General features: G+C 40.7%; 1 non-coding gene and 1 pseudogene across 1 annotated transcript; both read right to left on the bottom strand.

Moving 5' to 3' along the window:
- Positions 1-1,253: 1,253 nt before the first annotated feature.
- LOC119064400 (small nucleolar RNA SNORA11) lies at positions 1,254-1,383 on the bottom strand. The gene has a single exon (XR_005085398.2). It is a non-coding gene; the product is annotated as a small nucleolar RNA SNORA11 (small nucleolar RNA).
- A 5,305-nt stretch (positions 1,384-6,688) lies between these two features.
- LOC128626223 (homeobox protein NANOG-like) lies at positions 6,689-14,054 on the bottom strand (annotated as a pseudogene).
- Between the last annotated feature and the right edge of the window lie 466 nt (positions 14,055-14,520).

Below are 14,520 nucleotides of genomic sequence, written 5' to 3'. Positions count from 1 at the left end.
GCCGAAGAGAAGTGTGTGCGGGAAGGAGAGCAGGGAAATGAGGCTTACGACCAGATCTCGAAGGGTGTGGACCATGCTTAAGAATTATAAACAACAACGCAGCAACAGAAAAACAAAAAGCCCATTTAAGAAGTGAAAATGGACCCAAATAGACATTTCTCCAAAGAGGACATGTATATATGGCCAGCAAACATGAGAAGGAGCTCTGTTTCACTAAGCAGCTGGGCCGTGGCCAGTATAAAATGATGACAGTAATAATGATGATAATGTTTTGGTGAGGATGTGGAAAAATTGGTGTCCTTGTGCAGCCACTATAGAGAACTGTGTAGCAATTCCCCAAGAAATTAAAAATAGAATTTTCATATGATCCAGCAATCCCAAATTCTTTGGTATTTATCCAAAGAATTGAAAGCAGGATTTTTTTTTTTTTTTTGTATTGTCACCTGATGACATTTCTTTCCATTGCTTTTTAGAGAGGAAGGGAAAGAGAACATTGAGGGAGGCAACTTTGATGGATTGCCTCCCGTATGCGCCAGGACTGACTGGGGCACCCGGGGATGAGCCCACAACCTAGGTGTGTACCTTCACCAGGAATCAAACTCGCAATCTTTCGGTTACGGGATGACTCTCCGCGAACTGCTGAGCCACACTGGCTAGGGCAAAAGCAGGTCTCGAAGAGGTGTTTGCATACCTATGGTATTAGTGGCGTCATTCATAATAGCCAAGTACAGAAGCAACCCAGATGTCCATTGTTGGATGAATGGCCAAGAAAAATGTGGTAAATACATACAATGGAATATCATTCAGTCTTAAAAGGAAGGAAATACTGTCACATGCTACCACATTGATAAATCTTGAGGACGTGATAGTAGGTGAAATAAGCCAGTCACAAGAGGACAGATACACTGCATGATTCCACCTGTGCAGTCTCCAAAGTTGTCAAACTCACAGAAACAGAGTAAAATGAAGGTTGGGGGAAATGGGGAGTGGTTTCATGGATGTAGAGTTTTGGTTTTGCAAGATGAGAAAGCTCCAAATAACTGTTTTCCAGCAGTGCGCATATAGTTGCTACTAATGCACCGTACCTTAAAAATGGTCTAGGTGGTAAATTCCATCTTATTTATTGTTTTTTTACCACAACAAAAAAAGAATCGACGGCAGCGGGCATTTAAAGCTGGGAGAGACATAGCCACACCTGCATTTTATTTTATTTTACTTATTTATTTTACTTTATTTTTTATTTTATATTTTTCACATGTAGGGTGTTTGTTCACAGGAAGGGCATGAGTTCCATGCCTCTTGACACAATGACCCCGAATTCTGGTTGGGTGTGTCGTACACTGAGGAGCCGTCTCTGCAGGCCCCCTGCTCCCAGCGCACCCCCACAGCTGCATTGCAGACCACAGCCTCGGCGTTTCATGGATCGGCGCTGGGACAGGCTGGAGCTGGCCACAGCGGCTGGAGGGCCTGTGAGCGTCTGACCTGGGTTGATGTGGGTGTGAGGGGAAGGAGATGAACCAGCACCGAGGAGTGCGGGCATGGCTCTTTCTTCCCGAGGTGTGTAACTGTGGCCACTGTCCCCCCTGGACAACTCTTGTCATTTTCCAGTTTGGCATGTGGTTAATATTGCCCAGAGAGATCATTTGATTCCAGAGGACTCCCAGACAGGAATTCACATTGACTGCTTGTGACTGTTAGTCTGTAGGACTCTGGGTGTTCTCTGCCCCTCCTTTTCTCCCTCCCACTCTTTTATTTATTTTTCTCTTCTTTCTTCTTTTTTAAACAGTAGCACTGATTCCCTTGAATACTGTCATTCATATTTGAAGTTGCAATTCTTCTAAAGCCAATTAGAGAAAGTCCTGACTCAGGGAATATCTCTAGAAATTCAGTAACTTTCTATTTATCTTTCTTTTATCTCCATTTCATGGAATTTCCCAGCAATGATATCATTCTCCAGCAATGCATCCTGGGCGAAACCTTTTTGAATCTCCACATCTGAGAGAAACCGCTGTAGTGAATGCTTTCTTTTGTATAAGTGCCATTCACATGTGACTTCTGGACAGTGTATCGTAAGCGAGTGAAAAGGACAAGGCTACCCTGAAATTCAGGTGCTTAGAGTATAGGTCAGATAGGGTCCTTTCACCCAAGGGGTTCCGTCAGGCATACCATGCTCTCAGCACAATTCAGATTTTGACTTCACAAAATAACATAGTTCTGTAATAGGTTGCAGGGTGGGGGTCCCTCAACTGGGGGAAGGAGGAAGTGGACTAAGCAAAATTTAAGATACATTGCATAACCATGGCAAGTTAATAGCTGTGCTGCCGCCCCAGGCTAAAGGATACCCAGCTTTGGGAACATTCAGGGACTCGTGACATAGCTGGAGGAGTTTATATAGTGCCTGCACTAGAGGCAGGAGCCGGATGCCCCTGCATCACAGGAACTCTAGCCATGACTAAAGATGGCAGCCAAAAGAAGGTAAAAGATACGGGGGAACTGGCAAAAGTAGCTCATCATAGGAGGGGCCAGATATGAGATCACATAGGAAGTTCCAGGCCAAGCATTTAAAATAAAGGGGGTCTGAAAGACAAGGGGATTCTGCATGAGGCCTGGTGTAGTAAGGAAGAAGCAGATTCCACCACGCAGGCAGGTGTAGTGATGGTTCAGGCACGCAGTTTAAAGTGGAGTAGAAGCCATTCAGGCAGAGAAAGAAGGAAGAAGCCATGCAGGAGGAAAGGGTGTAAGGAGGGAGAGCTCATGGAGCTGTGTGGCCCGTGGTAGAGCTGATGGAGCTGTGGGGGGACCTGCCTAAGCAAGCACAGGATTCATGGGAGGTGCTTGGAGCCAAACCACGACTGTTTTTGCTACAGGCTTCTTCTATGAAGGACATACAGAGAAGCTACTCTCATGGGGCATGTGCCTCCCTGGACTCCACCATGATCCAGTGTAACACGGCACGTGTTTCCCCGAACCACTACATGAAGGCTAGAACAGCACATCCCAGATCCTGAATGAGAGAGCTGCTGCGAGAGGATGGCGACTCTGAGACCCAGGAGAGCACCTTCCAGAGGGGATGACGACCGGTTCGCACAGCCAGCTTAAGCACACATAAGGACAGGGGATCTTCTGGGCATGATCGTCTGTAGTGGGGAGGGGAGCAAGGGAAGTGAGTAAGATAGTTCCTTACTATGGGTCATTTAAAAAAGAAACAAAAAAGGAAACTGTGTTTTTCAGAAAGACTAGGGAGTGATACCAAAAGGCGAAATTTGATGGTGCACACGCAAAAGGAATTTCCATGAAGAGATCAGAGATCATGGTATAAAAGGTCTATTGAGAGCCACCCGCAAGGTGTGTTTTACCTTCAGGTGACATTTCTACGTAGCCAAGGTGGAAGGACGTGCGGAGATGACAGAAAGACATTTCCTGGGGCAGTGGGGGAGGGGAGGAACGGCAAAGGAGAAAAGCAGTTTTTGAATTTATTTTATTTAATGCATGAAAGAAATATTAGTAAGCTAATAAAGGTCCATATCTATGAACCCATATAGACTTTAGATGTTCTCTGCTGCTACGGCGGCATCCTGATCTGTAGTGTTAACCCCTGCACTCTGCCTGTCGGAGTTCTCCAGCCCTGCCTCAGAGGAGCTGCTGACCTGGGCACAGAGGAAGGAGCAGCGTCTGGAGTTCCTCAGCATGGCCGGAGAGCTGGTGTGGAACAAGGTAGGAGTCAATACCTGGACGAGACGACAATGCGAGAGAAGTTGCAAGGCCGAATGGGGTCAAGGGTGCAGCTGGAAGTAGTCCCTCCTCTGAATTTCCAGAGCACTGTCTCTGTGTCTCTAGGGCCCCTTCCTCTTTCTCTGTGGTGTTACTGCAGTTCCCCACTGCTAGAGTGTGAACGACTCAAGGGCAAGCTCCAGGTCCGATGCATGTTTGACCTCCCACACATGGGCTTGCCTAGGATTGCTGCAAGCAAACATTTGTTGTTTGAATAAAATGAGGGACCCAAAGAATAAGTTTGGGTGTAAAGAGGATGGGGGGGTGGTTTGTGTGAAAACTCTCACGCAGGACAAGAGTAGATTTAAACAACAAATGTCTGAAGCAGAAACTGTTTTTGACCTCTGTAGCTTTCGTGTATCCTCCTTGTGGGGAGAATACCTTGATTTTCTTTTGGATTGCTGCTGTTCCCTGTTGTGTGTCCTTGGTGGACTGTGATCGAGGTGGCCTGACCCCCCATGGCCAGTCAGTCACACTTCTGTAGAGACAGGACTCAGGCAGAACAAGGACAGAAGGGGCCAGTGATTATCCCACTGACCGGTTGTCCACTGAACCACACTGGTCAGGGCATATATTTCCTTGACTTTATTCTGGATGAATTTTATTGCATTTGTTAAGTACTTGTTTTTTCTTCATGTTGGGTATCCTTCAATATGTTCTGTGTACTTAGGTATAAACATTTTAGTGTTTTCTTCTTTTTTTTGTGGGCTCTTTATATAAAGTGACCGTAATCTGCTATTATATTTGTTGGAAACATCTTTCTAGTGGTTTGAATTTTTACAAATATTCATTTCTACATTGGAAACATAAAAAAACATTAAGAGAATGATATATGAAACACTTTGAACCTACACCCTGCTTTTTCAGGTAATATTTTGCCATAATTTCAAAATTTTTTCAAGAAGAAAAAACTATAAATTATAAAATATATGTAATTGTCATGATACTGGTTTATTTTTTTGAAATTTGTTGAGACTTACTTTGTGATCTCTAAGTTGTCAGTTTTTATAAAGAAGAATCATTATCTGTTTACCATTTGCAGGATTCTCTGAATCCCTACTAAAAATTAAGGTTTTATTTTATAAATATTCTATATGTTTCCTAAGTTTTTTGTCTTCTTGATGTAATAGTTTCTGGTAACTGTGTTAAAAATTTCCCACTACAACTGTGGATTTGTGTTTCCTTGTCATTATATTTTTTGCTTCATACATGGTTTTTGCTTTATATGTCTTGTAACTTGATCTATTTTGTAACATTGTTGTATACACACAAATTCATGATGGTACATGATTTTTTTCCCTTTTGATTATTATGTAGTAGGCCTTATTATCCACATTTTTTGCTTCACTTTCTATTTTGTCTAATAACTACTGTTACTGGATTTTTTTCTCCTATTTTCTCTTTTATATTTGCCGTCTATATTTCTTTTTAAATACTCCCTTTCTGATTCTTTTTCTTTTAAATTTTATATGGCTTTGTTTTAGGCATAATTTGGTGTTTTTTAACCTTGGCTGCACGTTGAAAATCATCTGGGAAGCTTGGAAAACTCCCTACAGCTCCCTGTCCCTGCATGTTGCCCACCCATGCAGAGAACTTAGGGTGGGATTACTTGGGTCCTGAGCACAGTATTATTTTTTTCCACTGTGGCAGGAAAACACGTAATATAAAATTTTCCATCTTCAACATTTTTAGGTATATTTCAGTGTGTTCGGTGTATTTACATTGCTGAGTATTGGATCTCCACTGTGTTTGCACCAGTGTTGTGCTGGTGAGCACTCTGTCTGCCCCAGTCTGTAGGTGACTGACGATTCTTGGTCTCATTCTTTGCCTTGGAAAGCAGTTTCATTTTTATGTCCCCGTTGTGAAAGTTTAGCAGTGTAGAGATCTGTTTTCCCTCAGTACCCCGAAGACATCACTTCACTGGCTTCTTTGTGGCATCTCATATTTCTGTTGGGAACACTGTGGCCTAATGGCACATAATCTATCTTTTATCTGTGATAGCATTTAATATTTTCTTGATGTTTTGAATTCACCCTGTAACAATTTTATTTTTTTATCCTTTTGGTATGTACAACACACTTTTTCTTAGAAACAACTATAATAGACATTTTATTTATTTGTACTTAAACTTATAAACCAACCAGCCAAACTGGTACTGTTATTATCATGATAAAGCAAAATACAAAACACCTTTTACAAATGTTTGAGTAATAAATAAATTAGGGGTTATGGTAAAACAGCAAAAGAGCAGAGGAAATCATTGGAGCTCTTTATAGTGTAACCTGTCACCTGCACTAAGGTTTTTTAAAAACATGCTATTACTTCATATGCTTATCTTTAATCCAATAATTCTTATATTTTATGATGTATAGTATATTTGTATTATAATTTTTAATTAAAAATTTTGATTACAGTTTAAATTCAATATTAGTTTATATTAGTTTCAGGTACACAGCATAGTGGTTAAATAATCAATCACACACCAAGTGTTCCCTCTGATTATTTCCAGTACCCAGCTGGCACCATATATCATTATTACACTATTATTGACTATATTTCCTATGCTGTACTTTACATCCCCGTGAGTATTTTGTAATTATCAATTGAGCTGAAGTTTTTAACAAGCTTCCTAACAAGAGGTTAAGATTCTAGATCCTGGAGTTACCCAAAATAGTATTATATCTAGTTATCAATAGCCAGAGACATCTTTTATAGTTAGTCAGTAGCAGCAAGGCTATAAAAACCTCTTTGATTAGACTCTAGTGGTACCCTACCCCCAGCCCACCCCTCCAAATTGGCACAACAGGTATAATGAGAAGCAGGATGTCAAGGCAGGATGTCAAGGCAGGGATGCACAGAAAGATCCAAGGAGAGGGAATACAGCCGCTGCCTGAATTGAGACTGAACAGACCCATTGTCACTCATGATCAGGCTGTGTGCTTGTGGAGTAACCTGGGAATAAATCCAGGGTTTGCTGGGAACTGCAGTGCTTAGGGGTTTGATGCATTCCTTCATAGCTTTCCCCGGCACTTTCCAAGGTGGCCTCCAAATCACCGATAGCATGATTTTGTTGAAACAGAATCTGGGGCTGCAGGGATTTCCCTCCATAACTGTCGAACTGATTGTTCCAAGTCTGGTTATTCCAGGCTTGGGAGCCCCAGGTCTGACGGTTCCAGGAATGATAGTTCCAAGATGGGCCGTTCCAGGAATGGTTGCTGCAAGATGGGTTATTGCAGGTCTGGTGACACCATGTTGAAAGCATTCACCAGGCTTCCCTGGCGATGGGAGGTTCTCTGTAGTTGCTGAGCCCTGAGTCACATGTTTGCTATTTTTTGGCCAGTTGTATTTCTGCTACCACTTACATTTCATTCTCTGGTTCTGGAACTAGGTCTGAATTTGTTGGAGGGTTCTTGCATCGACTGCAGGCCGAGATGTTACTGTCTCTGAAATCTCATTGAGTACCATGAGCTGGGTCTGTGAGAAGATGGTTCCGATCCTGTTTCTTGACATGGACCTTCTCTTCTTTCTTCACTCTTCTGTTCTCCAGGGTATTATTACACAGGAACTGATGGAAGACTCAGGGATGTTCTGAACAAGCAGATCCGTGGAGGAAGGAGGAGGAGAGGCAGCCTCCGTGTGGAGTGTCTCAGCATATGCCATTTGCAAAAATGCACGATTTTCTTCAGGCTCATAAATCTCAGGTATGGGTGAAGCTTCCTTAGAATTAGATACTGCTGGGCAATACAGGCTTTGGGGAGAAGCTGGATCCACAAATATATGGCTTTACAGTAGTAACAGGTGCCAAATAGCCCAATCTAGCAAAAAGCTGTGCAAGACAGTTTTGATATGAGGATTCAACTCTTTTTCTTCCTTTTATTTTCTTCTTCTGGAATCCTCAAAATCAATAATACTTCTTAATTGTTCTCTCATTATTTTGTTTGGGGCCATAAACTGGGTGAATTCCTCTCTTCCAATTCAGCAATCCTTTCTCAGAATATTTTTGGCTTAAAGTTCATTTGTTCAATTGATTTCTTTAGTTTAATGTCTGTGCTTTTTATGTTTGTTTTTCTTTCAGATCCACCTGTTTCATTATTGATTTTTTGCTTCATGCTTTCTTTTTCTTTTTTAATGGAAAGGTTATCTTCATTTATCTCTTTGAACATCATCAGCATGTTTATTTTCAATTTCTTGTCAGACAGTTCTGTAAAATCTTTTTATCTAGAGTGAACTCATGTTCCAACTGGGGAAGTAAGGTTAATCTCTTTCATTTATTTTAATACTATTTTTTAAAGATTTTATTTATTTCCAGAGAGAGAGGAAGGGAGGGAAAGAGAGAAGCATTGATATGAGAGAGATACATTGATACATTGATATATTGATACATTGATATTGGCTGCCTCTCATATGCCCCCATTTGGGACCCAGCCTGCAACCCAGGCATGTGTCCCTACCGGGAATCGAACCGGTGACCTTTCTGTTCACAGGCTGGCACTCAATCCACTAAGCCACACCAGCCAAGGCTATTTTTGTTTTACTTTTTTAAAGATTTTATTTATTTATCTTTAGACGGGAAGGAAAGGAGAGAGGGAGAGAAATATCAATGTATGGTTGCCTCTCGTGCGTCCCCTACTGGGAACTGGCCTGTGCCCTGACTGGGAATCAGCCTCAGTTGTTTGGTTCGCAGGCCCGTGCTCAGTCCACTGAGCTACACCAGCCAGGTCTATTGTTGTTATTTTAATGTGGTCTTGGAATTTTGTTTTGCAGGGGGGTCATTTTGGGTAGGAAGGTTTTTAGTTTTTTATTTCCCTTCTTTCCCTTTCCCCTACATTCACACCTTCCTATTTGACAATATTGTTTATGCCACGCAGTACCCTGGGCCCCTAGTCCAGGACAGGCTGCACGGTGGTAGTTTGACGTTCCCGATTCACTGTGGTATTGTCCAGATGGCAGAGACCTTCACTACACGAGGCTCTGTGAATTCCTCCTTCCCAACATCCGCAGGCTTCCTGTGAATCTGTAGTTCTAAGCAATGAGAGAGCCAACTTTGTTTTTCAGTCTCATATGACGAGAAGAGCGAACTCCTGCCCTCATCCTGTTTGTATAGTTCTCTGTATGATGTATGCATTGTTAGTGTTTTTGCTTTTGTTTTATGTTGGTGTTTATACTTAAGCTTTTTGAATCCAATGAAGTCATTTTGATTTCCCCTTTATAGGTCCTATTTATGATTGCTCTGGGTTTGAACCAGGTACAGGGATTGAAGGTGGGAGGGACATTTCATCTGAGCTGAAGCTGCTGCACTTAACCAGACAACAGTTGTTTCCTTCTGCTTATGTTTCTAACGTAAAAGTATGAGACTTGTGCGATCAGATTTCAGTTCATTCCTCTTCTGATTCCTTCCTCTTCATCCTTCTAACCCTAAAGAACCCTCTCCTCCAGACATCGGGTAAATCTTCTTCTGCTTCTGTCAGAAGATCTTACTATTTCATTTTCATTTTTAGTTTTAAAATTTTCCTTAGGGTACATTTTATTATAAAATATGAGATAAACTAAAATGTCTTTTGTTCTATTAATTTACCTCACTAGTCATCTGCCGATAGCATCTGTTTTAATTATTATAGATTTCATAGGTCTTAATATCAGGTACAACCAGTCCCACTGCATTATTTTTTATTATTTGAAAAATTGAATTACAGTGATATACTGTATAATATTAGATTCAGTTGTACAATATAGTATGATGTTTTTATACATTATGAAATAATCATTATGATAAGTCTAATTACCATTGTTAGCATACACAGTTACTAAAATATTATTGACTACATTCCCCACGCTGTATATTATATCCCCATGACTTATTTATATCCTTTCTTTTTTCAAAATGTGTATTACTATTTAGTTTTTCTTAAGAAACTTTACTTCATTTTTTTCACTTAAAAATAACATTGGAATTTTTATTAGTATTTGCATTAAATTGATATATTAATTTTAGGAAAATTTATAGGAATATAGCATGCATTATTATGTCATTTAAAGATTTTCCCATTAGTAAGTTTTTTATTTTCTTGTTATAGGTCACATTCATTTTTTATGTAAGCCTAGCTTTTTAATGCTTTTTTTCACTTTTTCATTATTTAAAAAAATTACTTATAGTCCGTAGGACAACTCTATTTTCTTACTACTTTGTAAGTTGGCTGGAATTAACATCTATTTTTTCTTGTTAATGAAAGCATTTAAAGGTATGAATGTACCTTTTTGGTTCTGAAGGAATTTCTTACCCTTTTCAAAACACTAGGATCTAGTTTTATTTGATATTAAGCAATTTTTAGTTTTAAGTTCTAATTATAAAAGCAATAACCCTTACTTATAGGGAATTCTAAAACCCCAAGAAAGAAGGGGAAATTCCAATTTGGAGAATGGTGAGTAGGCTGCCTTCTGGATGCCTTTTTAAAAACTGTGCCTTGATGAACTTCTGACAGGTGGAATTAGGGAGAGAGGAAAGATAGCAGAGCATTCCAAAGGTGGGGTGGTATGAAAATAAAAATACTCAGCATGGTCCATGGGTATTACTGGGTACGTGGAATAAAGATGGAAACAGATAAGACCAGAGTGAGTTGGGATGAGATTTTGAAGGTCATGAATGTTAGGCTAAAGAACTTGGCATTTATATTCTGCAGGAAGTGAAAATCCAAGTTTCACATTTGTTCTTAAGAATCTCAGCTTCAGGAACAGCACATCGAAGCACAATGTCACATTTGAGACTCACTGTTTGTTCATTTCCTGTGAGACATTTTTGGATATAAAATGGGAGGAAAGACTCGTATTTAAGTTCCTTCCTGATTTTTTTCCCAATGGGAAGAGGGAAAGGTATACATTTATCTTCTACCATTGAACACAAGCAAAATTCCACATCCATACCCAACTGTAAAACACAGTCACAGGAGCAAGTCTGTAACTATAAACATAGAAAACATTGTATATTCTAGAAGAGTAAACTTACAATCAGTAGAGATTCTTTGTACTGTTATCTAAAATCTGAGAAGTCCGTAGTTTTGATTGTTTGTCCAGTAAGTTGAAAGAACTTTTTTTTTTTTAATCTTGGGTTTCGTTTTTCTTGGTGCAAGGCCCAGCCTGTTGCCAGTGGTGAGTCAGAAGTGTCTGATGCAGTTCATGTGTAGTCATCTGTGTTCATGTCTTCTGTTCCCTGGGCTGCCAGGCCTGTTTCGTACACACCTACTTACTCACAAAAGCCCAGCAAAGGGTTCCTGTATTAAGTGTTTGCTGAGTTATATAAAAAGATTTCAGCACTTTTTAAAAAACGTGAGTCGACAAATAGCATTTTGTGATGTGCGTGTTGGTATGAACTTTAAGCTGGTCATTAGAATCTTAAGGCCAAAAGTAACCAGAGGTTTCCTTATCCCTTGTCCTTGACTGTAAAGAACTGCTCAACAAAAGCTATTAAGTTGAAGAGGAAAAGTTCTGGCAATGATACTACTATTTTTTCAAAATAATGATAAAAGTAAAAACTTTTACTGACAGAAAGTTGTTATCATTACTCAGAAAGACCTAATTACACAGGAAATAATAATATCTGTCTTTAGGGGTAAGATTGACTAACAGAAGCAGGATCACTAAGCTCCCTCCCCAAAACCCTAAAAAAATGAAAAATAAGTTGGCTAATAAATAATTTACCAGCAGCGTGCAAACCAAGGAAAGCTACACACTTTGTAGAATGTCATCCTGAGTGAGAACGTTTAAGGAATCTTCTCACTTTCCATTTCTGCCTCACCCTCCACTGGTCTCCAGAGTACTTCTCAGAGGTGCTATAAGTATTTCTGTAAAAGTTTCTCATTTCCATACACGTGGGTATCAAATCAAGAGAGCGTGACAAGTTAGGAAGGAAGGATCATTCATTAAAGTTGTCATTGACACCAGCCCCAAAAGAAGAAATAACCCTTGTTCTAGGTATGTTTTTGCAGGAGGGGAGTTGGTGGTGTTCTGAACTAATGAAACAGAGGGGACTCTGGGAACTCTTCCTCTCTGGGGATCCTGGACATTCTTCTCATTACTGTACACACCCTAAACTACCCAGTAGTATTGGATTAGAAAGTGTCGTAAGACACAGCTCTTAAAGCAGATTGGTGGTGGTCAGGGGCTGAGGGGGGTGGAAGGTATGGTGAGCTGTAGGTCAAAAGGTACATACTCCTTGTTACACCGTGAGTAACTTCTGGGGTCTGATGTGCAACATGGCGATAACGGTTAACAGTGCTCTGTCGTATACTGGCAATTTGCTAAGAGTAGATCTTAAATGTTCTCACCACCCACACGAAATGGGTGCCACATCACTCCTAAGTACTTCTCTGTGTTTCCCTGGAAATAAGAATACTCTGTTGCATAATGGTAAAATGACAGCTGAAATCTAGAAATGAGCATTGATACACTGCTACCATCTAATAATAAGTAGTTCCCATTCAAGTCTGGCCAGTGGTTCTGTTAATTCCTTCATAGCAGAAGCATGTGATTCCACATCCGCCATTGCAGTTAGCTGCCATGTCTCTTTGGTCTCCTAGATATTGGAGCATGTGTTCAACCTTTTCTTGATCTCATGGGCTTGGCACTCTGGAGAAATATAGGCCCATTATTGTGCAGAATGACCCTCAATTTGGGTTTAATTGAGGTTTTCTCATGATTAAATTTAAGTTTATTATGAATTTTTGGCAAGAAAAACCCCAGAACTATTGCTGACTGAGTTCTATGTTTTACATCCTACCAGGTGGTGCTTGGTTTAAATTTGTCACATTACTGATGATGTTCCCATTGATCATTTGATTAAGGTGGTGTCTGCCAAACTTCTTTTTTTTTTTAAGTTTTTTTATCCTCACCCAAGAACATTTTTTCATTGCCTTTTCAGAGGAAGAGGAAGGGAAAGAAACATTAACACAAGAGAGAAGCATTCATTGGTTGCCTCCCGTACATGCCCGGACTGTGATTGAACCTGCAACCCAGGTATGTGTCCTGACCAGGAATTAAACCTGCAACCTTTGGGTTACTGGACAACGCTCCATCCAGACTTATTTTTTATAAAATTATTTTTGCCCCTTTGTAATTGATTAATATTTTGTGGGGAGGTGCATTAAAAGTATGAAAATAGCCTATTTCTCATTAAGCTTTCCATTCATTCATTCATTTATTCAGATAAGTATGGACACGTAATTCTTATTTACTGGATTATAATCTACAGTAATAATCATTTATGTTGTTGCTCAAACTGTCTTCAATTTGGCAACTTGGAGCCTACTAAAGTTGGCTTCAGTGTCCTTTTTACATGTCCCTTTTCTTCCTCAGACACCTTTGTTTTATGATACAACAACATATTCTGGGCTTACCTTGTACTTTTCTTGCATTTTGCCAAAGAAACCTGATTCCCTTTAGTGGGAAATGGTTAAAATGGTTAGTTAGATGCATTGCATTCATTGCTGTTGGGATGTCTCTGGCCAGTAGACAACATAGGCACACACATACAGGCAGAAATGAACATCTAGAATTCTTTCTAGACTTACTATGTAGCGTATCGAAGCCCTGCATTCACAATGCTACCAGTCCATATTCACGTAACTCCAGTGCAATGCTTTTTCATAATGTTTTCTAATAGGATAATTTAAAGCTTTCATTATCTTTCAGTTTGCTTATTTGATCAATTTCCTATATGTAACTGTAGTGTGTTGAATGGTGGTTCCCCAAAAGATATGTCCACACCCTAACCCCTGGAACCTGTGAATGTGACCTTATTTGGAAAAGGAGGCTTTGCAGATGTAATTAAGTTACAGTTCTAAAGATGAGCTGATCTTGGATTATCTGGGTAGGCCCTAAATCCAGTGGCAGGTGTCCTCATAAAAAAGATACATGCACAAGGAGAGATACAAGAGGAAGAGGGGAAGGGCACCTAAAGACAGAGGCACAGGACAGGGAAGGCCTAAAGCCCCTGAGTCTGGAAGGAAGAGCAGCGAAGGATTCTGCCCTGGCCCTTCAGAGGTAGCACTGCCCTGCAGACATCTTGATTTCCAAGTTCTGCCTTTCAGGTCTGAGAGAAGAGATTTCTGTTGCTTTAAGCTACCATAACTGTAGTAATTGGTTACAGCAGCCTTAGGAACCTCACACCTCCGCTTCTGCCCCATCTCCGGGGCCAGCATGCTTCTTTCTCTGCTCCAGCTCTGACTCCCCGTCATGGACCCCTTCCCACCTTCATAATGGATATCCTTCTCACCGCACTTGAACTCCAACATGCCAGACTCGGGGCCACCATCTGTGTAGATGCCCTTCTCATAATTTTGCCAGATGAAATGCAGGGTGTCTAATTATATTTGAACTTCAGATAAACTACAAATAATTCATGCAAGATTTGAGACCTATTTGTACTAAAACATTATTGTTTATTTGATATTCAAATGTCACTATGTCATGTTTTGTTTTGTTGGCTTCTTGGAGGCTAAATCTGGCAACCCCCCCCCCCCTATTTCGGCTGGGACCTCCACCCCAGCACACCAGGCCACTTCTCCACGGCATGGCCTCTGCACACCCCCGGGGCTCGGGCATTCGCACCAGGCTGCCTCTCTGACAGGCACACCTTTCTGTCTGCTCAGTGGGCCATCATGGCTCCACCCGCACCACCACAGATACACGCCTCCCAAATGCCTTTACCCCCGATTGTTTAGGAAGAGGAGAGAGAGGAAGGAAAGGGGATGGGAGAGG

The sequence above is a fragment of the Artibeus jamaicensis genome, unplaced genomic scaffold (genome assembly GCF_021234435.1).
Source record: "Artibeus jamaicensis isolate MK-2021 breed Jamaican fruit bat unplaced genomic scaffold, CSHL_Jam_final contig_1015, whole genome shotgun sequence".
Taxonomy (NCBI): Eukaryota; Metazoa; Chordata; class Mammalia; order Chiroptera; family Phyllostomidae; genus Artibeus; species Artibeus jamaicensis.
The sequence above is the reverse complement of the archived record's forward strand: the minus strand, read 5'-3'. Positions and strand labels throughout refer to the sequence as shown.